This window comes from Vombatus ursinus, unplaced genomic scaffold, assembly GCF_900497805.2.
Source record: "Vombatus ursinus unplaced genomic scaffold, bare-nosed wombat genome assembly UNPS02014810.1, whole genome shotgun sequence".
Taxonomy (NCBI): domain Eukaryota; kingdom Metazoa; phylum Chordata; class Mammalia; order Diprotodontia; family Vombatidae; genus Vombatus; species Vombatus ursinus.
Window position 1 is genome coordinate 23,063,809 of NW_020954588.1, and position 24,447 is coordinate 23,088,255.

The 24,447-nt window shown below is 41.3% G+C and overlaps 1 protein-coding gene across 3 annotated transcripts in view; it reads left to right on the forward strand.

Annotated features, from left to right (window-relative positions):
- Positions 1–448: 448 nt before the first annotated feature.
- The window catches only part of TBL1XR1 (transducin beta like 1 X-linked receptor 1), a 158,723-nt gene continuing 134,724 nt past the window's right edge, over positions 449–24,447 (forward strand). For all 3 annotated transcript variants that reach the window (XM_027876135.1, XM_027876133.1, XM_027876134.1), the window contains exon 1: positions 449–497. The gene's annotated coding sequence lies outside the window, so the exon portion shown is untranslated. The remainder of the gene's footprint in view (positions 498–24,447) is intronic.

Genomic DNA, 24,447 nt, shown 5'->3' on the forward strand with positions numbered 1-24,447 from the left:
CAACGAAAAGGGGAGCAGGATCACCTTGCTGATGTTAGTAGGGGCGGGGGCGGGGGAGGGGAGGCTAAATACCAATAATGATGAGGATAATAATAGCACCCCGTCAAACACCAGCTCCCCAAAGGGCCAAGTTGAAAAATGTGTTACACTTGTGCCCATCCCCCACGCCCGCCACCCGGGACCGGCGCAGACACCCTCGTAAAAACACCCCCCCCCCCCCCGGCCGCCCCCGCCCCCGCCGCCCCCGCGCGGAGCAGGGAGGCGGGCGCAGCTGGGAGGGCTCCTCGGCGGCGGCGGCAGCGGCGGCGGCGGCGGAGTCGCGCTGCCCGCCCGGAGCCCAGGCCGGAGCCGAGGCCGCTCCCGCCCGGGCTGCGCGGTCCGACGAGGCGCCTGAGGCCGGCCGGCCGGGGGCACTTGCTGGGCCTCCATTGCGGGCGGGAGGGGCGGCCGAGCCCCGGCCCAGCCCGGCCCAGCCCAGCCCCGGGGAGCGGCGTCAGGTAAGAGGGAGGCCGGACCGAAGCCTGAGCGGGGCGGGAGGTGGGGGGGGTTGGGGAGGGGGCCGCGTGCTGCGGGGGGGGGTGCGCGTGCTGGGGGGGCTGGGTGTTTTTCGGGGGGGCTCTTTTTGGGAGGGGGCTTGCGCTCAGGAAGGGGCTCTCTGCTTGTGGAGGTGGGCTGTGTATTTGTGGGAGGGGGCTGTGTTTTTACGAGGGTGTCTGCGCCGGTCCCTGGTGGCGGGCGTGGGGGATGGGCACAAGTGTAACACATTTTTCAACTTGGCCCTTTGGGGAGCTGGTGTTTGACGGGGTGCTATTATTATCCTCATCATTATTGGTATTTAGCCTCCCCTCCCCCGCCCCCGCCCCTACTAACATCAGCAAGGTGATCCTGCTCCCCTTTTCGTTGGTTTTTTTTTTAATCCTCCCCACCCCCCACCTCCCCCCATGCACCCTCCACCCTCGGTGCCTTTTCCCTCCTTTGGGGAAAGCTTGCAGGAAAAGAATTTGCAGCAGATTGAATCTAGGAGCCATCATTAGGCAGCCTCCTTTAGAGCCTATTTTTAGCGAAGAAGGAGTCTTTCCGTGCATATTTATGATTATTAGCATTAATTTTTTGCAACCCACCAGCAGCAAGCGGAAGGAAAATTTTTGTTACTTAAAAGGGGGAGAGTTTTTTCCCACCCCCACCCCCTCAAGTGGTTGACCCTTGGTCTGTGTAACTCTCCCGGATGGTTTATGATAGTTTTCTGTCGTGTAAATTTTAGGAAACGAGGGATATAATTGGAAGGATGAAAAATGTGCTTGGTGCCTGAACTCATGCTGAAGGGGGGGAGGGGAAAGCACATACACACACTGTCCTCACTTTCCCACTGTGTGATTTGGGTTTTCTTTCTCTTCCTGGGAACTGTTTCTTTGTAACTTTGTTGTTGTTTTAAAATTTATCTTCAGGAAGTATTCAAGAGAGGAGTGTTTTTGAAGTTGTTTTTTAAAGTGTGTTTTGAGCAAAGTTGTTAGTTTGCTGGTTAAGTTTTGGCTAGAACGGTCATTTTTTTTTTTATGACAGTGTAAAGGCCACGTTGTTAGTATAAAGTAGCAGCAGTTCGATGGAAACTACTCTATAGATGTGTTTTTCCAGCACAAGCCGACTTCTATTTATGTAGAAATTAACCTGGGGATGTAGTGTGAATGATTTCATGAATGCATTACCATATACTCATTATTTTTGGGGAAGTTATAATTTTGGAACATTAACCACTTTATATTTTCAGCCAAGATAAACATAATGCAGTGAGCATAAATGTATGTAGTAAGCTTTTGGGTAAAACTTTATGTGGGATTGGTACTGTTTCTCACATTGGGCTTCCAAATAATGTCATTCTCTTCTTAAACATCATTTTGCAAATTACAAAGGAGAGATCCCAAGTCAGCCTTAAAATGGTTGTAATATTTTTCAATATTAATTGTTAATTAAAACTTTGGTTTGGGCAGCCTTATCTTCTCATTTAAAAATAGGTCTCTTATGTGACATTTTCCTATCTTTAATTTAAATGCTCTGCTTTGGAAATTTTACTAATAGTCATGTCCACTTTCCTTGTTTTCCAAATAAGAATTCTTTTTGTTGATTTGCTCGCTATGCTGAATAAAATCGGGTTGTTGAAGGCATGGGTAATTATTTGAGCCTGATTGGTTTAATTTTTTTTCCCCCTTTGCTAAGTTGTAATTAAGTAATAACCTCTCTTCCCTTTCCTGGGGATTCCCTCTTGTGTGTGGATAATAAGGGGTCCTCATGATGTTTTCTTCCACATGCCTAAGCCAATTTGGAATTGTAGAGTGGTTTTTTTTTTTAAATGCTGTTAGGCAAATGCTAGTGACTATGCTGACATTCCCAGCCTGACTTCTCTTTTTTTTGTTGTTGTTAAGTGAGACAGGGTGCCTCGTTGGTGTATGTTTTTAATCCCAAATCACCTGAGACTGTGTTCTTGCTATCTCAAGTTGTTAGTCAAGGGAGTCAGGACAGCCTTGTTTGTCCCCATGTTTCATGGGAACTTAATGGCAGGCCTCCCAGATTATCATTGACAACTCCTAGAAGTATTTAGCATTTGCTGCTTGGGAAGGGGAGGAGTGGCAGTGAGGATGGCAGAGGAGGAATAGTAGAAAGAAAAATTGGCTCACCGCTTAAGCGGTTGGATTCCTGATGCTTCATTATGAAAGTTTTCTCCCTTACATGCTCTCATTGCTTGTATTTGATATGTCTTACATTTTTAAAAAAGTTTGCTTCGGTTATTCCATATAGCTAATCAATAATTACCAGCATGTGAATTTCAGTTTATTGAAAAGATAAGGAAATCATAGTCATTATTGCAGTGAAGTATTGATTTTTTTTAACTTAAATTACATTAAAGATTAACTAGACAGGAAGTAATGCAAAAAGAGGTGTCAAATTTCCAATTTTAAATGGAAATAAAAATCAGTGCCCATAAGAAAATGATTTGTATGCTAAGAAAGTCTTCCTTAATCTTAAAGGGTTGGTCAGGTCTATGTGTTAAGTTATTTTAAAAACACCCTAAACTTTTTTGTTATAGAACTCAGTCATTACTACCAAGCTAGCCTTGCTTCCTACTTAGACTAGATTTGGTGAAATGGAGTGGTTCCTTTTGTTGTGTGTATGTTTTATATTTATTTCAGGGATTACATACATTTTAATAACTTTTTTTTGCACACTCCAGAAATCTATCCTATGTTTTAATATCTAAGTAAGATTCTTGATAATAGTACATGCATAACAAAATAACCAGTTTTCTTTACATTAAATAACTTACTTTTATGTACTCAGGGCGTTTCAAACTAATACCCAGAAAGGAAAGGAGCATAAGATAAGTATGCACATTGCCCAAAAAGGAGATGTGATTAGTGGACCTTTTGAATGACAACCTGTTGAATAAATGCATCTGTTCATGTATGGCAGTGAAACATAAAACCTTGTCAGGTGAATGGTTGACAAAGGAACCACCTTTTATAATTGATTACTCTGCTATTGCATGGAAAGAAATTCTGACTGGTCAGGTTTGGGTGAAGGTGGTAGGGAGAATTTGGTTGAGATTGCTCACTTCCCTCTTAATTTCTACTTGAATACAAAATGGCGGCATATTGGTCATATATATGTGTGGGTTTGAGAATTAGGATGTCATTTTCTACAATTCCTTAAGTAACATTTACGAAGTTAGATCTTGTTGAAAGGAGGAGGAAAAAGGCAGCTAAAGTATAACCAGCTAGAGGCGTAAGTTCAGCCCAGACAGCTTCTGTAGTCTGGGAAGACTCCATGGACAAAGGGGACACAAAAGGCAGTATAGTGGGGAGAGCCTGTTGTTTGGAGCTAGAGGACCTGGGTTCAAGTTCCAGCTGGGTGACCTTCGGCACATGTATAGTGCTTGGGCACATAGTAGCTGCATAATAAATATATATTGCCCTACTTGACCTCTCTGGACTTCAGTTTTCTCATCTGTAAAAGGAAAGTTTTAGACTAGATGACCTCGAAGGCCCTTTCTAGCCTTAAAACCATGAAAGCACTAGAGCTGAAAGCTGGGAGGGGTGTGAAATCTTGCCTCCAGGATTGGTGTGGTTTGGAGGTAGCTAGGGTGACATTTTCTCACCCTCTTCACCAAGCAGCTGAAGTTCTTCAAAGGTAGGAAGATTGCCCAGGAAAGGAAACCTCATAAAAAATAGTAATTGTTGAAGTGGTACAGCCCTGTGGCAGTGATGTTGGCGCTCTGGTTCTAGTGGCCGCTGTTGCTACTTGTCCTGTTGTATTTCTTTGGTTACCGAAGCTATTTCTCTGCTTAGTGGAGCTTCTTGGAACAGTTTTTAGGTGTGTTTTTTTCCCCCTGCTTGGAGGGGCCTCAGAATGTTACTGTAACAGCCTTTCTGCTAACTGGGTCAAGTTATCACTTGAGTACTTTAATGGATCTCATGCTGTGCAGTCCTTGTCTGTCTTTCCATAAGCTCCTCCATAGAGCATCCACCTAACCCAATATACTAGCGTCCTCATTCCAGTAATTCTCAAACTTTATTATCCCTCACTCTTAACTTCATGACTAGACATAACCTCTTTTTTGGATCCTCTATGCCCTTAAGTGTCTTTTTTCCCCTGCCATTTTGCTATTCCTATCAGTCATGTAGAAGAGGGCCTCATAGGACTATGGGCTACTTTGGGGTTTTTCTTTCAGGGCTCCAAAAAAGTATCACTTATTTATTGGCCAAACCTTTTGATGCTGAGTCTTTCCTTGTCTCCTTTGCTAGACTGTAAACTCCTTGAGAACAAGGATTTTTTCACTTTTTTTGTTTTTCTAGTTTGAGTGCCTAGCACAGTTCTTGGCACATAGTAAATGCTTCTTGATTGATTGGGTGGAAAGGAAACCATTTATACTGTGTGTTCTAGCCAAATTTTGTCAGCAGTTTATTAACATACAGGCATATGAAGGGACAAAGTTTCTCCTTACAGACCATTTTCCACCAAGCAGTTTCAAACTTAAGTTCACTAGTTAGCAGGAAACAAAAGATGAATAAATTTCAGCAGCCACATAAACAAAGATACATAGTTTTAAGTTTAAGGTTTTTGATTTACAAATAGAACAATGGTAACATTAATGATGGTATGCCCTTGGAGAAAATGCCTTCCACAAATCAAGTTCTGCCAGACTTTAAAGTCTGGTCAGCAGTAAAAACGAGATAACCTTTCATGAATTAACAAAAAAAGACATTCCCAGTCTTAGTTTGGTCACCATAAACCAGCTGATTTCCACTTAGTTTGGCCACAATAAATGTTAATGATTGCCTCTCAGAAAATTGAGGTCAGTTGCTGAAATGGATTAAGCCTTCCATATTTAAGAGAGACCAGACCAGGGAAGGCTTCAGACCACGGCACTATTATAAGGATGGTTTTCACTGTTTTCATAACACAATTGAGGTTCCATTGCTACCCACTTCCCCAGCTGATTGACTCAGCAGAGTAGGTTCCCAGAAAGCAAAGAGAGGTGCCTAAAACCAGCCAGAGTTTGTGTTCCCTGGCACAGCTTCTGAGAACCCAGGGTTGGTTACTTGCACACCATGAGGAAGGCTGTAGAGTAGGGCTTTGGTGGAAGGGATCAAATGATGACATGACTAAATGAACTTCACTGCGCCCAAGTCTTGTTTGCATAATAGTAATGTTGGGCCTTGAAGGGAGCCCTAAAGATCCTGTATTCCAACCTGCTCCTTTTATAGTTGAAGAAACTGACTTGTAGGGAGGTAAAGTGACTGTGACCTGAGGTCAAACAGATTGTAAATAATACCCGGAGGACTCGGACCAGTGTCTTTTGACTTGAAGTTAATCCAGTGTTTTTTCTCCACACCTTCTGTCCTGCACTGCCTCTTCCCCCAACTCTGGCACTGTTTTCTTCTCACTTGCCTTTTTTCCATCCCTCTGGTTCAAATTGTGAACCAGAAGAGAATTTGATAATGATTTAAAAAAAAAATCCAGTATGTGTTTATGATTGAGATCTTATAATTAGAAATCACATGTAAATAAGTGTATCTTTATTCAGTAGGTATCTACCCCAAAATTTTTGAAGTGATATTTGAGGTAATTTAATAAAAAAAGTCATTAGGAGAATATTATATTTATCTGAAAACAATAATCATAACTTTAGGATCATAGGATCTTAACTTTAACATTGGAAAGGATCTTTGCAATCTTTTAGTACAACTTCATTTTATGAGTTCCAGAGAAGGGAAATGTATATGTATAAGCCAGAGTTCACACCCGTATTTTCTGACTCTAAATGCACTGCTGTTCTCCCCTTCACCCTCTGTCTCTCATGGAATTATCTCTAAAACATTTTGTAAGTTTGGACACTCAAGGAAACAATGATTACAGAGAACCAGCATGACTTCATCAAGAACAGGTCCTGCCAGGGGAACCTCGTTTCCTAAAAAACCGGAGGGTGGACATAGGAGGGCAACGGGATGGTGAAGGGTCTCAATCTTATGCTATCTGAGGATCCGTTGAAGGGACTGAGGAAATGTGGCTCAGAGAAAAGAAACCTCAGGTGGGGACAGGCAGGCTCTCTTGAGATATTTGTAGGCTTGTGAGGGAGAAGACTTAGGCAGCTGGCTCCAGAAGGCAGATCAAGGAGCAGTGGTTGAAGGAATCAAGAGGCTGAATAAGGGTTTGTTTTGAGGACAAATTAATTCTTTAGAGCTGTCCATGAGTGGAATGGGCTGTCTGGGAAGGCACATGGTTTCTCCAGAGGTCTTAAAGCAAAGAATGGAAAGTCTATACTTGATGTCTGGTGTAGGAGGATCTTGTTCAGAACGGGTTTGATTTAATGGCTTCTGAAGTCCTTTGCAATTCTGAGGTTCTGTGACTTTTTATATATTGGATTTTCTTGAAGTGGTGAGAACAATGTGATGTAGTGGAGAAAGTGCTGGCCTTGGAATCATGAGAGAGACCCCAGTTCAAATCATGCCTCTTACTAACCACATGGCCATGGGCAAGTCACCTAATGTTTCTGATGATTGTTTTCCTCATGTACAAAATGGGGAGGGTGATAACTAATCTTTTATAATGATAAAATAAATGTGATTAGTTATTTTTCTATTTAGCAACAGTGCAAAGTGTTTTTTTTCTTCCCCAAATCTTATGAAGTATTTAGTGAAAGTGTTTTTATTTCCTTGTTAAACTTGAGAAAACTGAGAATTATGCGACTTGCCCCCATGGTCAAAGACCTTCAAATAGGGGTTGCAGTGGGGACTTGAAAGTTGCCCAATAGGTATTACAGATAGATATTCTCATCACTTGAAAAAAAATCTCAGTTCTTTTAAAGGTTTTTTTTTAAGTGTATATCTATATCTTGACATGTGCATATTTATTATTTTGGTGGTAAGTTTTCTTTGAGTTCATGGAATCTTTTAATTTTGGTGGATTGATTTCCAGTCATTTTGGCTGCACCTAAAAGTTACGTTAAACTTTTCTAGCTATTCTTACCTATACTTACATTTCCAGCTGGCTAAAAGAACTGACTTTCCTATGTTCATAGTTGACTTCCCTCAAACCTCACAATGTAAAATTCTTGAGTTGATCAGTCTTTCCCTCTCCTCTTTTATATCTCTCTCTCTCCCTCTCCCTCTCCTTCCCTCTCCCTCTCTCTCCCTCCCCCTCTCCCTCTCCCCTCCCCTCTCCCTCTCCTTCTCTCTCTTTGCTTTCTACCAGTTTACTCATCTCTTTTGTTCTTTGTCTTCCAGGATACAAACCTGCAAGACATCTTTTACTGTCTCCTCTCCTTTTCTTCTCCCTCACCTAATCTGTAGGCAGCTAGGTGGCACATTGGATAGATTCCCAGACCTGGAATCAGAAAGACCTGAATTCGTATTTGGCCTCAGACGCTGACTACCTGTGTGTTTGGACAAGTCACTTAATATTTGCTTTAGTTTCCTCATCTTTTAAATGGGGATAATAACACCTATTTTCTAGTGTTATTGTGAGAATAAAATGAGATTAAAAATTATAAAGCAAGACCTAGTAAGCACCATATACATGTTAGCTATTGTCATTGTTATTAATCATCATGATCATTTCACTAAAGACTTGGATTATTAGTGCAGTGGCCTCCTAGATTGTCTCTGCCTCTTCTGCTGCATCATCCGCACAGTACTGTCAGATTTATTTTCCTAAAATAACTTTTCATCATAATTCCCCTGCCCTGGAAAAAGAAATAATTTTGTTTTTAAAATCCTTCTTGACTTTTAAATCAATACAGTTTTATGGGTCCTACTCTTCCTGGTCAGTGTTAATTTCCACCATTCACTAGTTAGGAATGAACTACCTTTTTGTCTTCTTCAAGACTCATCTCATGCTTTTGCCCATGTTCTTCATCCTACCTGCCATACCCTCCCTATCTGTCCAAGTCCTTCCTTATTAAGTTCTTAATGTATGTGCAAGGCATTGTGCTAAATGCTCGGGATATAGTCTCCGTTCCGGAGGAGTTTTCATTTTACTGTATATTTATAACAGACACACAGGGACATGTCGTTAGGAGGAAGGGAACGCTGGTGGACTAACTCCTGAAAAGTCAAGATGAGGTGGGCACCTTCCTGGGTGAAGTGTCTCATCTGAATGGAAGGAGGCAGTTTGAGTTTGAGGAACAATTGATCAGCTTGTGCTGGAATAATCAAACTTGTTGAATAGTTGAACGTAGTGTGAAGGGGAGCAGTGTGAAACAGATCTTAGGAAGAAGGGTGGAATCTTAGAGATAACAGGGAACCACTGACAGTTAACACCTGTTCCTTGGGAAGGCGAATCTTGACACAGCTGCATGAAGAGTGTATGACTTGGAGAGAGGAGAGACAGAAGGCAGAGAGACCATTTAGGAAGCTTTTACAGGAAAGAAATGAGAACTTGCATTAGGGTGATGATCAGGAGAGTGCAGAGAAGGCATTGGATGAATTTGGCCACTTGCACATGGGAGGCTGTGGTGAGGGAAGGAAGCCTCACTTGGGATGCCTTGATTTTGAACACTTCCACAGAAATAAGGATATTTAAAGGGGTAGTGGGTTTAGAAGGGAAGTTGATTAATTCAGTTTTGGATATATTATCTTAGTGCCGTCACAGCGGCACTGGGCTTGGAGTTGGAGAACCTGGGTTTGAATGCTACTTACTGTATATGTGACTTTGGGCAAATTATTTAGCCTCTCTGGGACTCAATTTCCTCATCTGTAAAATGGGTGGAAAAGGTCTAAGTAGACCTTTAAAGTCTTTTCTAGCTCTAAATCTTTGATTTTATGACTTTGAAGTGAAAATGACATCCAGGTAGTCAAGTAGGCATTTGTAGATGTGGGGCTGTTTTGTACATGGGTGAGATTAGATATGGTTGTAGATTTGGGTGTTACTGTCTTAGAACTGAATCTGTCAGAGCAGATGTGAGATCAGGGGAGGTATCAAGGGCAAAAGTAGAACGTTAGCTTTGGCAAGGAGAGTGAAAGATTTGGAGATGTGGAGTAACAGATCTGAAGGAGTTCGGGATGGCCTCAATGTTTCTGGTATGAAGTTGGAGGTGAGATCATAGTTAAGAGGTAGTGTGGCCTTCCTGAAAGAAGATTTGGAACAGCTGCTCTGGGGAGTGGTGGAGTCAGACAGGGAAGAATTAAAGGATTCCTGGGCAGGTCTGGATAACCCAGTCAGGATGATTGTTCCTTTCCAGAATAGGAACAGAGAAGGGGAATTGGTGTAACTAGGCTCGAGGATTGGTGGGGCATATAGGGAGTGAGGGATCCAAGGATCCAAAGAGGACATGAATTGTTGAATTGCTTAACTTTGCAGTCAAGAATAGAGAAAAGTGAGTTATGAAAGTGTGTGTGTGTGTGTGTGTGTGTGTGTGAGTGACAGACAGATACACACAAAGTAGATTGAATAACTTTTAATTTGAGTTTTCATAGTTTTGTAGTTGGAGCAGGATAGACCTCAGACATCACCTAGTACATACTCCTTTATTTTACAGATGGATAAACTAAGGCTGAAGAGTTTAAGTGACTTGCTTTAGGTCAGAAAAGGTAGGAAGTTGAAAGCCTGGGATTTGAACCCATTTCCCTTGACTCCAAATCTAGTTGTCTTTTCCATTGTAATGTACTTTCTTTTTATAGTCTGAGGTAGTGGTCCTTGAACCTTGTGGGTCCCCAGAACTTTTCAGGGGGTTCATGAGATCAAAACTATTTTCATAATAGTATTAATTTGCCTATTAAAAATTCATCTCTTTTTCAAATAGACATCTGTGTAATATTATATTTTTTAATAAGCTTCAACCTAAACCAATCATAACAGATTGAATGCAGAAGCAGATATGAGAAGCTGATTGTCTTCTATAAAGCCAGATGTTAAAGAGATTTGAAAAAAGTATGTAAAACAACGTCACTCTTCTAATTTTTTGGGGGAAAATATAGTTATTTTTTATGAAAAATATATTATTTATGTTAACATGTAATGGGTTTTTAAAAATAATACCTATCTTAAAATTTTATCAGTTTTAATTTCTAATATGGTAAATGTTGGTAGATATAATACACATAAACAAAGCCCTCTTTGGGGTCCGTAATGATTTTTAAAAGTGTAGAGGTCCTGATGCCAAAAAGTTTGAGAAATGCTAGTCTGAGGTATGTGAAGAGTCATAATGGTAGTTGAGTTTGTTGACCTGGGACGCAAAGCTGTTGTAGTGGACGTCAATATGTATTTTGAAATTCCCTAGTTAATGGTAAGGAGAAAACTAAGCTAAGTTCTCAATGCCTTGAGGAAGTAGGAAGACTGATCTGAAGGCCCTCATTTTTAGTTCATCCAGAAGAAATCCTTCATCTGCTACTACACATCTCCAAATCTTTCTATAATTTCCTAGACATAGTAGAAGCTGGCTTTTTTTTTTCTTCCAGTTATGGATATACCAGTTAAAACAATTCACAGTAATTTTGTTGCATTTTACCTCTGATGATTTCCCCATTCTTTTCCTTGTGTTTTCTACAAGGTCGATTAACAAATGTGGGCATGCTACCTTAGCATACTAAATTGGACACTGAGGTCATCAAAGGAGCCTCTGGTAGTTATGACAGTATATTATGGCCAGCTGTCTTCTGGCTTGGTGGATTTTATTCTTGTGCCACCTAGGAAACTAGGTGTTTCCAACCATGCGACTCTGGGCAGGTCACTTAAACTCTTTTGCCTCTGTTTCTGAGGATCATAACAGCACGCACTTTGCAGGGTTGTTGTGTAGATCAACTTAGCACAGTGCCTGGCACAGAATAGGGACATTATAAATACTTATTCATTCCCTTCCTCCCTCCCTTCCCATGCTAAGTACTAGAAAAGCCTCATTGCAATTCATACACCATTGGTGATTTTTGTTTTTTTTCTTTTTGGTGAGGCAGTCAGGGTTAAGTGACTTGCACAAAGCTAGTAAGTGTCAAGTGTCTGAGGCCAGATTTGAACTCAGGTCCTCCTGACTGCAAGGCCGGAGCTCTATCCTCTGAGCCACCTACCTGTCCCACATCGTTGGTTTCAAAAAGAATAACGGAAGCTTCTAAATTGGTGTATTCTTCTGGAGATTTTAATTGTAGTGCCGAGGGGCACATTGCTTGTCACTTTACATGTGGCTGTTCTAAGAGTACGGTGCACTGAGTTAGGTCTTGTTGGAGACAGGGGTATAAGGATCACAGGGAAAGTTGAGTTGACATTACAGAAAGACCTGAATCAGATAAAATATATTATTACAGAAAAGGGGAAAGGGCCTTTTCTGTACAGAAAAAGTGAATTGGTGAGTGGTAAAGTTTTCTGGTTGCCTATGAGAAATTTCTTAAATGAGGTAGGATTTATTTCTTTATTTAAAAAAAAATTAATTTCATTTTCTTCCTGTGTGTGATAGGCATTATCAAATATGAACATTTTCAAATACATAGGAAAAAAAGAAAAAGGATTGTAAAGAAGATGAGATTTAGAAGATAGTCAGGGAAGGTTGCTCCAATACATTGATAAATAAACCAGATTTCTTTTTATTTAAATTTTATGGTTTTCACTTTTTTTTTAGTGAAACTTTTCATATAGATTTGTAGTTTTGTATGTCTTAATCTTTTAACAATTGTTAAGTGTTGGTGGTTTGGTGTGGGGGAATATTATTTAGAATTTTTTTGACATAAGCACCTGAATTATATTAACATTAAATGACACTTGTGTCTCATCTGAGATAGGTTGAAAAAATATTAGTGTTATCTTCTTGGCACTGTTTCTTCCAGAAGACGTCAGGGTAGGATACTGCAAAAATCAAGGTAAACAGTGTCTGACTTCATATGAATTCATGCTTAGCTCATGCTCATGGCCAACGTTGCCTTGGATTCTGGTTTTTGGTTTTTTGGGGTTTTTTTGGTGAGGCAACTGAGGTTAAATGACTTGCCTAAAGCTACACAGTGAGTGTTATGTATCTGAGGTCAGATTTGAACTCAGGTTCTCCTGACTCCAGGGCCAGTGCTCTATCCACTGTCCCTCCTCGCTGCCCCATTGCCTAGGACTCTGGAACAGCATTTTAACACAGTCTAACATAAAACACTTAGAATTTCTCTACAAAATTGTGATTATTAATATCATATGGATAAGTTGAAATTTCTCATTTTCTGGTATCTATAGGGACATCTTCCTCAGAATTTTCTTTTGTTTAATTTTGTAGATTTTAGAAAAGAAAAAAAATGGACACCCTTTTATGGAATAATACAGAATCCTGGGAAATACTTGACATTACTTTGCCAGACAGGTTATAATAGTAGTAGTTTCCTCTAATTGCTGATGCTGCATGACACCCATATGGGTTAGAGTCATTTACATCTGACTTAATTTGAACAGGTTAAATGGACAGAGTATATTTTTCGTCTCTTCCTTTTTCTTTTGTGACTATCAGATGATACCGGGGCCAGGCTTTGAGTGTCTGGAAAGCAAATAGGGCAGTTGATGAACCTCTTCTGTCTGTCTCAGGCAGGCTTTTTTCCAGGTCTTTTTTTGATTATTCTTTTATGGGGTCAGATGTTTTGTGTGTGCGTGTGGTAGAAGGCACAGGCCAGACAGAGGCCAATGAGAGCATTTTGCTCAGCTGCTGCTGCATGGGACTGGACGGTGGATGCTTCCATAGAAAAGAGCTGCAATGACTCTGTACGTAGTCTGACTTGTTACGGAGCTAAGGCCTGCCCTTTGCTAAGGACAGCTGACCAACCTGTCGACTCTAGACAGCTGTGAAAAGCAATATCTAGCACACATGGGTGGATTTACCTAGGTTTAGGGATTTGTGCTTAGCTTTTTGGCACTATTTCAAGTAGCCCAAGCTCCCTTCTCTTCAAGTGTGAGTAGTGTTGAGGTGACTTCAGTAGAATGAAGATGCCTGTCTGCGGGGGTAACCGAGGCGGCTTTGCAGGGTTGGAGTTTCCCTCTTGGTTGCACTGGCCCACTTGAAAGTGGTACTTGAAGGCAGGTGGGACCTTGCTGCCCAGAGAAGGTGCCTGCTGGGTGTCTTACTGAGGAGCCCTCTCCAAGGCCTTGCAGATTCCAGGGACAGCTTGGTGAAGGTGGACAGAGGTTATTTTCCCACATGATTTGAATCCTCTTGAAAATTAAGTTTGTACTTGATGAAATTGATCTTAGAAAATACTCTTGCTGTCTCCACTAGCTTGCCTTCTATGCACTCCTAGTCCTTTTCTGGGCCTGACTTCTCCCCCCCCCCCCCACTCTACTCTATGAAACGGCTCTCTGAGGTCACTTAGCCACCTCCTTAGCTTCTCCTTTGTTTTTAGTGTGTACTCTCTTGGCTTTCCTCATGTGTCTCTGACTACTCTCTCCTTTGGCTCCCCATCTGACCTTAAATAATCATTGAATTGTCTCCTGCCAAGTCAAATGCCCCTCCTTCTCCCTAGTAAGGGCTCCTCCATCTTCCCGTGAGTGATGAGGTAGGAAACCAGTGCAGAAGAGAATTGGAGACACCAAGTATAGACGGCTTCTCTAAAGGCCTTTAGCAGAGGAGCTGGAGAAGTATTGGACAATAGCTAGTGGGCCTGATAAGAGTGTGGGGAGAGGTTTTTAGCTTTTTTTTAAGGATAGGAACCAATTTTTTATTTATTCAGTTTTGAGTCTGTGTGTAATTTAATGGTGACTAATTTTGTCTTTTAAAAATTTTAGACTCAAACACCAGAACTCAAATGCAGAATAGAGAAAAGAAAAAAGAAACATATCAGAAACTTAATATAGAAAGTTAAATACAAAGTAAGAAAAGAAAAAAAAAGATCATGTGCACAGCAGAACATAAGAGAGGATTCAAAATATATAGCAATAAATTTTCATTTCAAGAAAGTCTGTATGATAAATACTATATATTGTGTTGAGAGCTGTCCATCTTTTCTTTGCTTCCCTGTAAGTTTTCTTTTGTTCTCTAATGTGCACTTTTTACTTTGTTCTCCTCCCCCACAATTAAGTGTGGATATATATGTATGTATATATACTTAGACATATACATAGACATATACTTTCTCTAACAAATTCTACACCTGATCTTTGGTTTTATGTTTGTGCATATCTCTTATTTCCTATCCCTCCTGATTCCTTTAGATTAGTTCTACCTGCTACTTTTTCCTCCTGTTACTTAGCCTATCCCCCCCTCCAAGGATCCTTCCCCCATCCTCCCATTCTCATTGATCTCAAAGCCTTTCTATACACCCTTTTAACCTATTTCCTCAGGAACCAGTTTTTTAAAAAAAGGAACCAGTAAATTGGGAGAGCTTGAAGATTAGAGAGGATGATAGTGGAGTCAATCTGCTCGAGAAGTGTAAGAGTTCATATTAAGTGTAAATGTAGAGAAGTTGACCTTGGCTAGGAGAACGGCTATTTCTCCTATAGAAATTGGAATGAAGGAAATGGTGAAAATGAGAAAAACTGGTGGTGGATGGCCTTGATTTTCTTAGCAAAGTATGAGGCAAGATCCTTAGTTGAGATGGTAGGGAGAAAGGGTGTAGTGGGAGGCTTGAGAGAGTAGTTGCTGTGGTGGGTGAGTGGGTTGGAGAATTGATTAATGAAGGATTAAAGAATTGATTAAATTGATTAAAGAAGGATTGCCATGCTACAGTGAGGGCCCAACTGAGATTAGAAAATGGATTGGTAAGTGGTTGGACCCAGCCTTTATAGTGACTTTGTCCAGCTCCATTCAGCTATTGTCATTGGTCTGAAGTTTTCTAGTGTAATAGAATCGTTCATATTTGGATTGCTTGAGAGCAAGTAAAAGATGTGGACATTTCCCAGTTCTGCAGACTCTTCACAGAATTCATGGGCTCCACCTGCTAGTTGAGTTCTTTTTTTTTTTTTTTTCTTCTAGGGGGACTAGTATTGCTGCAACCAAGGACACTTCAGAGATCCCAATTTTGTACAACAGAACTGTATCTACAGCTGCCTTGGACATAGCATATAGTTGTATCACACTCACACATACTCCCCTCTCCCCTTCTGCTAGACCTTTGCATTCCAAAATTCTGTAGTGTCAGGGGACAAAGGGAAGGGTAGAGCAGAGCATCTTGGGTGTGAGATCAGTAAGTAGTCCTATAATGGTTGTACTCTATTATACTCTATCTTGGAATCAACCCCTTCCTGGATCTCTGCCTTCACTAAGATGTTCCCTCCTCTTTTTTTTTTTTTTTTTGGCTAGGCAGTGGGGTTAAATGATTTGCCCAGGGTCACACAGCTAGTAAGTGTTATGTGTCTAAGGTCAGATTTGAACTTGGGTCCTCCTGACTCTAGAGCTGGTGCTCTCTCCACTGCGACACCTAGCTGTCTCTGATGTTCGCTCCTCTTGTGCCTAGGATGCTGTTGTTTCCCTTCTGTATTTGAATTTCCCACTCATCTTTTAAAACCCAAGTCAAATGCCCCTTCCTCTGAGAAAACTCCTGTGACTGCCCCCCCCCCCCTCACCCAGTCATGGATAACCTTGCCTTCTTTAATTAGAACGTTGAAATTTTCATCCTTCTTTAGTACTTAACTAATAAAAAAAACACAGTGCATTCATCATTGTGAAGAAAATGCTTTATAAAATCGCCATTTAAAATATGTGCCATTATATCCTGCTCTAGGGTCCCTAAACTTTGTCTAAACTTTTATGATTGAACCTTTCACTTCTTTCAAGCTTTCCTGATCCACTTCATATCACCTTTTATAAGGAACCTTTTTGGATCTTTCCAGGTGCTCATGGTTATCCTCCTTCCCTTATATTGATTCACTATGCACTGAACCATTTTATGTGTGCTTAAGTATGGTTCCCACATTAGAATGTTAACTCCTTGAGGAGAGAGACAGTTTCTTATTTCTCATTGGTCCATGTATTCCCAGAGCTGGCACAATACCTGGTATATATACCAGACACTTAATGATTATTTTAGCATCAAGCCTATTGCAGTGTTATGCTCACAGTAGGTGCTTCATAAATAATTGTTGAATTGGATATTGTTCTGTGTTAATAAGGGAATTTCAATGAAGCTTGGCTTGTTAATTGTTCTAAAATTGATACTTAAAGTACCACCTTAGCTGACTTTGTCTGGAGAAGTTTTCTCTATCAGACCTGTTTGGTTTTGACTGAATGGCAATTTGTATAAAGGTTTTGTAGATCTTCGTTTGAATGAAGGTAGGGATAAGATTAAAGGTTCTCCTTATTTATTATCATCCCAGAAAGTTGCTTTACTTTGTGTGTACTTTTATTTTTGGTAATCGAGCTATTACATTTCAATGCTTTTGTGCCCAGTTCATATGGAGGAAAGTACAACTTGTTATGTCTCTGGAAGGATTTATTCAATAAAATTAAATTATTATTCAATAAAAGAATGCCATCCAGTTTTTAGCAAAAGTAGTGGCAAGAAAAAAATTGCTTTATCTTCATAGATTGTGTGTGGAAGTATGCTAATGAACTGGTGACAAGTATTGTCAAATTTTAATGTCTTTAACGTGAGTATTTTTGAATCCTTGGCTTAAGGAGCTTCTAGTGATTTGCTAATAACTTTAAACTGCTTTCATATGTAAATTTTTTAAAGTTACCCACCATTAAGAGGTTCTGAGGGTCTAGAGCCTGAGATAGCTTGACTGAACTTAGGTATTTTATTGCTGAATCTGTAATGAGCTACCATCACGTTGGTCATATTGAAGGGTCACTCAGGAATTACTATGGAGGATACCAGTGAATGGATTACATCCTAAAACTATTCCAGTGCATTGTTTATAAAATGCTTGATCTTAAATGAGATGAAGCCGATTTAAAATTAAAATGCTTTTTAATAATCTCAGTCTTTTGTTGATGTAGGGGAGGGGAAATGCTCCTGCTTGCAGAGGTTCAGAGAGAGAATGACTTTAATTTGCCATTTACTGTTAGGTTCTAAGTGAGGCCAGGTGGGGCTGGGTTCTTTAGTTTTGGTGGGATTTGCTTTTGTTCTAGATGTCAATTTTATTTTTCTTTTGACTTGAAATAGATTGGAGACAGATTATATAGAAGCTTGTGTTTATTTGTACACAATCATGTGCTTCTATTTCTGGTCATGAATCAGCAGCGGTGCTGCTGCTGTGTGTCTGGGCAGGAGATCAGGTTCCAGAGGTACTGGCTGTTACTTGCTGTCTTATTTTCTGTAGATGAGGAACATCTTTTCTACTAAGAGTGTTCTGGAGGAGCTGTATTTTAGGGATGCCTTGCTCTAGGGTTGCTCACTCCTTGAGGATCTTTTAGGTGGCCCCAAGTGACTGCCACTGGAAGTAGTGAAGTATCTGGTAGATCCCGTGCCTTTCTTTTGTTGTATGAATAGATTCAGAAAAGTTTTGGGCCTCAATTTCCTCATCTGTAAAATGTGACCTCTAGATTTGAGAGCTGGCTTAAAAGGAGCTTAAAAATTATTAAGTCCTTTTACAAGTGAGGCTACTGAACCCCAAAGAGTGTCTGTCATTGTTGTGCCTGGGGTCCCACAGCTAGATGTTGAACCAGAACCAGATCTTGGACCTGGGTTGATGTTACTAGATCCATAGACTGTTAGTGCTCTTCTCTACAACTCCACACTACTTTCTCTAAATGAGTCTTTGGGTTTGGGTTTCAGGTTGGGTTTATTGATTGTGACTCCTCCATTCTCCCCTGCCTTCCCTTTATGCCTTGTGGGTTCCTGTCATTTCAGTGATAAGGTTCTTAGTCTCCTCCTTTCTGAGTATCTACAGCTTTTTTGAAACCTTCTTGGACCACCCTGAGTTCATCCCATAATCCTCTGAGATCCTAAAGCACTATTTTAATCATTATCATTATGTTGCTTCATATTGTTATCCTTTTAGGTGAACAACTACGCTCTTTGAAGGCATAGATCAGCTTTCCTTTGTAGCTCCCAAGTACCCTAGCCTAGCGTCATGTTCAGTAAATGTTTTTACACTCTGTTCTCCTATATATTTACCCAGAAGGTAAAGCCTCTGGGCTTCATCATTGATCTATTTTTATGTATTGGAATAATACAGATCTTCAAAAATCACATTTACCACTTTGTGACAATGTTTAGATACATTAGCCTGCTTACTTGATGATACAACCTAGCCTCATGACTCTGTGTCTCAGTGTGTATACACACACAGTGTTCTAGGCACTGGGGATATACAAACAAAAATGAAATAATTTCTGTCCCCAGGGAGATTACATTCTAGGAGACTTGAATACGGATAAGCTACTTATTGTGTTTACTTTATGCTAAGCTCTGGGATAAGTGCTGGAGACACAAATAATAGCAACCAGGAAATCTGTCCTCAGGAAGCTTGTATTCTATTTTAAGGGGGAGAAGACAACACATAATAAGTTGTGAAGGGCCTGGTGTCTCTTCTGAGATGTGGGTTCAGGCTTCTTGTGGTGAGACCAGGGTGACATTCTTGACAACCACATACACGTAAACTAAGACTTACAAATTAAATATAAGGACAGTTTTTTGGGGAAGATAAGGAAGTCTCAGTGTGGAAGGTGGCTCTTGGACAGAATTCTTAAGGAAACCAGGTTTTCTCTGAGTTCAAGACTGGAAATGTGTTGTATATGTGAAGAACAGCTAGAAGACTAGTTTTATCGCAGATTAGAATGTGGGAAGAGTAGTTTTATCTGGTGATGTTGGAAAGGTAGGCTGGGACCAGGTTGTGATGGGCTCATGTTTCTTCCTCAGGGCAGTAGGGAGCCCTTGTGGTTTATTGCATCAGGGAATGATATGGTCAGTCTTGCACTTTAGGGACACCACTTTGTTAGCTGTGTACAGTATGTGTGTGCAGGAGCTGGATGCAAGAAGACCAGCTGGGAAGTTATTTCGTAATGTTATGAGGGCCTGTACTAGGGTGGTGGACATGTGAGTAGAGAGAAGGGACGTGACTGAGAGAATGGGGAGGAGGAAGGATTAACATTTGGCAATTAAGTGGATCTGGCGGGTGAGAGAGAGAGACAGTTAAGGATAATTGTGTTCCTGGTTGACTAGAAGGATGGTGGTGCCCATAAGTGACATCATAACTCATCCATGCTGTCCTACTTTGTGCAACTCTCTTCCGTGTGTTCTGCTTCTCCTTCACAGGGATTCTACCGGGAACTGTCTTTTTAGAGCTTTGTACATGAAGTGTGTGGTCTGCCTATCTATTGCTCGTTGCTCTTCTAAAATGTCCAGTGCCCCACCATTCTTTGATCTACAACACTTCTGCCCAAGTTTTCCACCTACTCATGCCCTTTGGCTGACCTCCATATTTCATTCCTCCGTGATCAGTATATCATGACTCCTAGCTACACAGTATCACCTTTTTTGGAGGGGGGGAATTGTGAGGTTATTAAGAGCCCTGGGAAATTTCCCAAATGCAGGCCAGCATTTGCAGTCCGCAGCCCGACTTATTTGTTGTCTTTGTGCAGCGTCTGTGTAAGATGAGCCAACTTTATGGGATGTCCAACTGCATATCCCAATCTGAACAATAGGCATTGCTCATCCACTTTTTTTTTTTCTGGGCAGCTAGTTAGGTTGAACTTTTGAGCGTTTATAGGTCTAGATTTTGCTGTGTTTCAGGGCTCCCTGAAGTCAGCACAATGTCGTTCACAAGTAGGAGCATTTCAAGATCCTGACCTTGATCTACAGAGAATTTCTTTTTGATTTGCAGTATTAGTAACTTGAAATTATAGTGAATTTAAATCTCCACTTTTCTAATTTCATTCTGGTCAGCATCAGCAGAAAATAGTGTAGTGGTTTAGAGCACTGAATTTTGAGTCAGAATGAGCTGGGTTTGAATCCTCCCCCTAATTAGCTGTCTGACCCAGGACACGAATCATTTAACTTCTCAATGCCTCAGTTTACTTGTCACAAAGTTTTGTGAGGATCAGATGTAAAATAACCTGCCGCATAAATAAATGCAGGCTGCTAATTTTGATTACCAAAGCTCTTGATTTATTGCTTAAAAACCAATTAATTGATGAAAAGTGAAGAGGCTACTTCTGCCCATCCCTTTGTTTCTCTCTTATAATCTACCCTTCCTAAATCCTCCACCTTATTTTGTGAAGTGTTTATTTAGGTACTTCATTGTAAACTACAGTTATCCTTTCTATGTGTCAGGGTCTAAGGGTGTGGTTTTGCACCTCCTCCACCTGGAAAATCTGCCTAAAATTTTTTGGCCCTCCTTTCATACCAGAGAAGTCTGAATTTTTTCTTTTTCTTTTATGGGGTGTTTACAGTACCTTATTGTAAAATTTGGGTTCCATAGGCTCTGTGTTGTGTGTGGCTTCTGCAGAACTGTCAAAAATTCCCATTTAATTTCTTATGCCGACCCAACATGCACAAGAAATAAATCTTCTTCAATAAAATTTTAAGCTTATTGATGGCAATTGTAGTCATTGACTCTTGAACTTTTTTTATATGACTTACAGCACATTCACCAAATTAGTCTTCCCAAAGCAACTGTTTCGTTATGTCACTTCTCTACTCATATTTGTGACCAGCTACAGGACAGTGGGGGTCCTCATCCCTGGTTTTCCAGATCTCCCCATCATCTAGAGCCTTTTCTGCCTGTCCAGTTTTGTCTCCCAGTTCTGTAGTACATTTGACAGCCATATTGGCTCCTCTTGGTTTTTCTTGTGTTCCTCAAAGTCCCACCTTACTACAGGCATAGGTGGGACATTATGAAGTGGTGGATAGGGCACTGGATTTGGAGTCTGGAAGACCGGTGTTCAAATCCCTCCTCAAATATTTACTGCCTGTAGATGGGCCTCAGTTTCTTCATCTTTCTATGTCCTCTCCTTCAGACCTTTGAGGTCTGAATCTGTGATTCTGTGGTGTTACTCATCCCTCAGCTTCTTCTTCCTGAAACTTTTGTAAGTGGCTTTGCCTATTTAAGGAGGCCACCCAACTAGTCATGTTGTATTCCTCTCCAGAACAACTCTGGAATTTCTCTGCCATAGCACAGAAACCTTTTTGTCCTGGAAGCTCAGTCCAGCCCTGGAAATAATAACAACAACAATAATAATTGCAGCTAGCATTTAGTACTTTAAGTTTGCAAAGTGCTTTTACAAGCATGATTTCATTTGAGTCTCATAACAGCTTAGGGAGGTAGATGCTGTTATTATCCCCATTTTACATATGAGGAAACTGAGATAGAAGTTAAGTGACTTAGCCAGGATCACACGGCTAGTTATAGTGTTTGAGGCCAGATATGAGCTCAGGTCTACCTGACATCATGTCCATAGCATAGCTCTATCCACTAGGCCACTTGGCTGGAATTAGCACCTCAGAAATACCCTGCCCCCATCGGCTTTTGGCTTCTTGGGGCTGCAGTGTCTCATTCCTCTTCCTTGGGTTGCACTCTAGACTTTCTTTACCTTAGGTATTTTACCCCCAAGTGAAGTACCTTGGGGGTATCCTATCTCCTCACACCCTGCCCCCCTTCTGCTTTTTTGTGGGTTTTCCTTCATTATAATAAGCTCCCGAGGGCAGGGGATTGTATTTCTGCTTGTAGAAAGGGCTGAACACAGTGCCTGTCACATGGTAAGCTCCTTATAAATGAGTGACTGATTTTTATTTCTCCCTTTTCTGAACTTGTGCAACATTATTGTGTGAAGCACTAATTTTGATATTTAGTCATGAACTGCCTTATAAACACATGAAACACATTTCTCTGCTCAGTGAAATATTAAGCTCTGAGACTATGATTTTGGGGCAAATCCCATTGTGTTTTCACTGGACAGAACTGGAAAGGTACTTGGTAAATACTTAGCCAATTTAGGATTTAGGCTAAGGCCCGTTCTTGCTCCATTCAAGGTGCCGGATCACCACGGTGCTTGTCAGATTTGATCAGTGCATGGAAAATTACTCAAGAGGAGAGGATTACATTCCATTCTTTATGCCCCTTTGCCTTTGGATTTTGTTCTACAAATGAAAAGTGATCAGACGGCTCCTCTCAATGTGTGGTGAAGTGCGATGCTGTTTGCAGGCTTCTGGGGCCTTCTTAGGTCTGAGAGCACAGGCTTCAGCTTGGTCCTCTACCTCTGTAGACTCGGGGGTAGGGGGCTGCTGTCTCTTTCGCTTCTGTCATTCTCTCTCTCTGTCCAGTCCTCTGAGGAAGAGTGTTGGCTAAGCTCCGGTTTTGAGCCTTTCCTGATGATCCTTTGAGAGCCTGAGACTGACCTTCAGTAACCCTAATTAGCTCTAGGCTTAATGCCCTGGGGCAGCCTACTGCACTCTTCTCTCTCTCTCCCTCTCTCCCTTTCTCTCTCTTTCTCTCGCCCATCTCCTTTGCCTTTTGAATTTGGTACCTGGGACTCCGTAGGCCCAAAACTGTCCTGGAGAATCCTCTTTGCCTCTAGGCTGGGCTGGATAGTGAGAAGACTTCTTGGGAAAAGCAATTTGATTCTGGGGGGGGGGGGGCACTTGAGAATTTAGAGGTACAGTACATTGAACTGGAATTTACTGTGTCCTCTTTACCAGGGCTACGTGGGCTGGCCGAAATGCTCTTGAAAGGCTTTTAGTATTAATGGCTTGGCCCTGAGCCCTCTGATGGGGAGTGTTGGGGGGAGAGGGGTCACTTTTTCATCCTCCAAGTGAATAGCAGCATTTCAATAGGAATTGAGGAGACCTTGAGTTACATTGACTAGGCTCTGAACTGTTAAAGTGTGTTTGGGGGGAGGGGAAAGGAGGGGGTTGTTCTGGCCACGCCCAAGAGAACCTGTTTTGTGTCTCTTCACTTTGAGAAGACTGGAGATTGATCAGCTGGAGGCATGAATTTCTCCAGGCAGGCACTCAGCTGTTGTGTCCTCCAAAGTCAGAGCATTGTGGGAGTTGTCACTATGATTGTGGGAGGGAGGTAAGCCCCCAGCCTTGATAGCTACTGTTAGAGACCTTTGTAGTTGGGAGTCCACCTAAGTGTACTGGAGGGTTCCCTGTAGATGTGACAGCATCTGGGGGGAGGGGAGGTTGTGTTGTGCAAATGAACTAGGGACAGTGCAGCTAGTGTGTGAAAACTCTGGTTTATAGGAAGCATATAGTTGATAAAATCCTTTCTAAGTCAGGTTTTTTTTTAACCACTGCAGAATAAGAAGCTTTTTAGAAAATAATACATTGATAAATTTTCACAAAATTATAAATTGTATTCCCCATTCAGTGCTTACTCAGACTCTGATACATATTTTAATTTAAATCCTTTTCATGGAAGATCAAATTGAAGTATTTTAAAACATTGACAGTTTTTATCAGGCCTCATTTGAAAAGTTATCCCAAAGTGGTGCTTGCCCAGGGTGGCAGGCTTTATCTAGAATCGAAACAAGAGTTTATCGCTGTGGTTGGGTCACTTAGTCTTTGGACTCCATGGTGGCTCTACTTGCTAAGTCAGCCACACTGTGGCCCAACTTTTCTGCTTCCTGATCTCCTGGCTGATCCTGCCCTACTGCAGATACTAAATAGTGGGGACCACTGCTCTGTGTTCTACACAGAGAAAATGCCCTGTTGGTTGCTACTCTTGGCCCTTGTCCTCTGAATTCCTCCCCTCTGATACCGGTACGGTGGGTCTAAGACAGTACACAGCACTGTCTCTTGTTTGAAATAAAAAGAAATGTTACATAGTTCAGCAAAGGCTGGTATGGCTTGTGTGGGCATATGGGTAGGGGTTCGTCCCAAGCCTTAGGTTCTAAAGATTCCTCCCTGCTCTGGTGGTGGGCTGGCATCTGGGTTGGCAGTTGGCTGTGAGGTGGTGACTCTCTTTGTGGGTGTCATCCCCCAGTGAGACTTTTTTTAAAAAATTAATTTATTTTGATTTATCAACAATCACTTCCATATGCTTTTGAGTTTATAATTTTTCTTACCCTTCCTCCCCATCACCCTCCCCAAGATGGCACACAATCTGATATAGGCTATACATATACATTCC